The following is a 4,146-nucleotide window of genomic DNA, read 5'->3' as shown; positions in this document are numbered from 1 at the left end:
AACAAAACACCACTCAAGAAAGACAACATAATACTTATAGAGAGGTGATGTCTTCCTGAAGCCATGATTCCAATACACCATATGTTACTAACATCCCTTTATCACCAAAATGGAAAGTGTCATGGCTATCACATAACCCTCGTGTGCAATATGACATCCCCAAAATCTCGGCCAGAAAAGACTGTTTTCGTTTATGCTTTTTAAACATTTTCAGAGTAAATCCTTTTAATTTTAAAAGAGATGCGAAATTTGTTCCCAAAAACAAAACATGATAAAATAGATATTTATCAAAACATTTCATACAATAATATGATTTCATTTCAAAATCAAAAGTCGGGATGTCATGTTCCGATACAGATCATAAAGCATAAACGATAACATTACAAGTCATTCATCAAATATATACATATACAGACTTGTAAACAAAACAACTTGATGATTCGCCCATCTTAAGCTCTTGCGCCACTTCCTGTAATACAAATAAACTGAGTGGGTCAGGCTTGGGAGCCTGGTAAGCATATAGGGTTTTCAACCCACAATAATTATATTTAATTTCAACAATCCACAATAAACCCGATTACCCATTCCCGTTATCCTCACTTTACGTCCCTAAAATAACATCTATTATAAGGAACCTAATCCAGGATTTTCATCGGGACGGACATTACTGCAGAGGGGCTTCCTCAACAATAAGTGTCCTAAAGGCAACCATGTGGGGGATAGAGTACACCGGTGAACACGTCGTTCACAACACCTACAGGTAATGAGCCTGCTAGTGTTCCACAGGACAGTCTAGAATAGTCTGTGGTCATCATCCATACTCTGCTGAATGACTAGAATAACACCAATAACACCGAGGCCTCTCGTCTATTTATTACACACCAATTATCTACCCATGTTCTACCCAACATATTAGTAGATAAAACATACATTTTTATACATTGTTTAAAAACCTGTATAGCATGCTTTAATCAATACATATTCCACATAATAGATGAGGCATACACACAACACGTATTTCATAAAGAATAAATCAGATCTATGAGATAGAAGAAAGTGAATATACATTCACACATATAACAACAAAATATATACACATAGCACGTATTTTATATAAAATACTTCATAATATTGCGTAGAAATGAAAATGACTACACACTCACTTGATCAGAAGATAATCGGGCAGCACTACGGCTTGTAGAAGTAGTGTCTCTCCGTAGATCTGGAAGATCTTCACAAAAACCGGGCTCCTCGCGAGCAGAGCTTCGGCTCGGAAATAACGCTATTCGGGATTCTCGGGGCTTCGGATCTTGCTTCGGGGCTCGGGAATATTACCAGGGCTTTGGGGTATAAACGGCACGCTAAACGAGGAAAACTAGAGAGAAAAGGATGGAAATTGTAAAAGAAAAGAAGCTGGCTTCACATGCCTTTTATAGGGGGCTGGACCCTCGCACGTATGTTGGGCGTACGAGGCTACGCGGGGCGTACGCCTCGGATCGTAAGCGCTTACGTCATCGGAGGTACTCGAGTGCTGGGCTTCGTCACGCTTCGTTGTACGCTGGGCGTACTTCGGATGAGTCCGCTGACTCCTCTTCGGATAATGACAAGATTTGGGATTAAAATTAAATATTAAATATTTAATAAACTTTGAAAATTCATATCTCTCTCATACGAACTCCGTCTTCGACGTTCTTTACACTACTAGAAAAACAGCCTTTTACGACGCTCATTGCGCGTCGTAAAAGGCTCAGACGACGCGCAAATGCGTGTCAAGGAAAGCCCTGTCATAAAGAAAGACGACACGCTTTTGCGCGTCGTCTATAGACGACGCGCATTTACGACGCTCATTTACGACGCGCATTTACGACGCGCGTTTACGACACGCAATGCGTATCAAGGAAGACCCTGTCATAAAGGAAGACGATACGCATTCACGTGTCGTAACCTTACGACGCGCGTGTTAATGACACGCAATGCGTATCAAGAAAGCCACTGTCAAGAAAGGCCATGTCATAAATGAAGATGACACACATTTTTGCGTATCATAATTTTAAATGTTTAAAAAAAATATTATTTATAGATTTTTCTAATTTTCAAATTAAATAATACAATAAAAATCTCATAATACAAAATAAAATACCATAAATAACAAAGATAATTCATTTCACTAATATGTCAAATACAAATAACTATTCCAGTAGTGAGTAAATGCTATAAAAAAATGAACTCATTTATATACAATTGCATTATCTAGCTTCCTATGTGCCAAGAACTCTCTGTACAAAATGTTATCTTTGGTATGCATGTCTAAATACCTACTAACTCCTCCTATTCAAAAGATAGCCACCAATTTTCTCAGCAAAGTGTTGAAAAGGTACCTGCAATACAAAATCATTAACAAACATAATATATTTTAATTTTTTATTGAAGTATATGAAAATTGAAGTAGTTAGTTTAGTTAGCTACCTCATTTTCCTGTTTGATATCATGTGTAAAGAATTGTTACATATACATCCTATACAGAGTAATAAAGTAGGAGGTTATTTCCTGTAGTTTACCCATAAAAGAAAGGAAAAAAAAACTTACAGGTTCTGTAATATAGACACGTGCCAGGTCCTTCAAAAGGTGAATTGAGAGAAACAAATACGTTTGCAGCATTCATGAGATTAATACTTAACCTCCTTCCCATAATTATTCTTTGCATTTCATTGTACAATCTGTTAATCAAATTTATATGTAAAAGGGTCATCAATTTGAACTCACGTTCCAACACCTTCTTTGAATAGATGACTATAATTTCTAGCCACAATTCAACTTATAAAAAGGAAAGAAAACAACAATCTAGCTTATAAAAGATTAATAAATAGAGGGCCTGAAATTGCTTAAAGCTCAACACTAGTAATCGCTAATCAATAAGATAATACTTTGTTTTTTTAACTTCTCCAACCATTGGTGGTTGTTGAGTTGACCCGACATCTTGTTGGAAAAATCAGGGCTTCCTTCAACTTCTCTCACTTTGTCCATAAGAAGGGATGATGGGCTTACTTCCTTCAAATCAACATTCAGATTCTTAAACAAAACCTGAAAGGCCACAATAACAATAGTGAATATAGTATATTATCGGAATTGATGTTATAAACTTTTTGATTATGATGTGTGTAATATGATGTGTGTGCAGAAGAGTAGGGATCTTGCTGGGTACCATAGTTTTTAGCATAAGTAACCTGAACCGGAAGGGTTTGTCCGCTTGCAGCCCCACCGTATGCATGGTACACATCCACCACACCATGTGTGGCTGCAACTGCAACTGGTTGTGCATACGAATCTTGACTGTTCACCATTGTCCTGCAACCTATATATATATATATATATATATATATATATATATATATATATTACAACTGCAACTGGTAACACTGTAACTCCTAGGCACCAAGAAGGGTATTTTTGGAAATTGTAAAAGATCAAAAAGGGTATTTCAGGAAAGTGAAAAACCCAAAAGGGTATGTCTAGAAATTGAGATACGTGAACAAGCTCTTCATTTTCAGTAGCACAATTGGGTTTATCTTCATTTTCAATAGCACACTTGCAAAAATTTTAAACTTTTAAAATCCATCTTAGAAGGACTAAAGGTTAGAAAGGAGAAGTAATGAAGCTATGAGTTGAGAAAAGAGTAATCACAGCAAGGTCTCTAAAACAGACCTGCTGTTCAAAACGGATTTACTCCAAAATCTAAAACAGAAACATAGCTTTAACTAAATTTTATAGAAAACTATGATTGTTCAGGATTCCAGAACTATAAAGAACTCCTTCTAACTCCAAAGGATGAATTAAATATGAATTTTACAAAAAGGTGTATCACTTCTATCTCCAACAAGACAGTCAAGTGAGGTTGGCCAATTCTACCCAACTTGTGAGTAGAATTCGTCCATACCAAAATTCAGAGAAGTAAAGGACATACAAATGAAAGTCTCAGAGTTGGAATTGAATGAAAAGCATTTCCCAAGCTCCGGATATAAAATTCACATTGTGGACAATCACAACACTAGTAAAAGCTGGTGACTGCCCACTGATCTGGAGTCTGGATCAATTCTAACCAATTTATAATTGGAAATAACACCCCATCTGCTCCAGATCTTAAATTCA

General features: G+C 36.4%; 1 long non-coding RNA gene across 1 annotated transcript; it reads right to left on the bottom strand.

The window, feature by feature from the left end:
- Nucleotides 1–2,238: 2,238 nt before the first annotated feature.
- On the bottom strand, nt 2,239–2,829 carry LOC145069471 (uncharacterized). The gene is made up of 3 exons (XR_013689520.1): nt 2,587–2,829; nt 2,467–2,515; nt 2,239–2,378 (listed from the first exon to the last, which is right to left on the bottom strand). It is a non-coding gene; the product is annotated as an uncharacterized LOC145069471 (long non-coding RNA).
- Nucleotides 2,830–4,146: the final 1,317 nt, after the last annotated feature.

Source organism: Lactuca serriola, chromosome 1, assembly GCF_051521515.1.
Source record: "Lactuca serriola cultivar US96UC23 chromosome 1, Lser_US96UC23_V15, whole genome shotgun sequence".
Classification (NCBI taxonomy): domain Eukaryota; kingdom Viridiplantae; phylum Streptophyta; class Magnoliopsida; order Asterales; family Asteraceae; genus Lactuca; species Lactuca serriola.
Note: the sequence above shows the minus strand (reverse complement) of the source record. Positions and strands in the feature narration are given on the sequence as shown.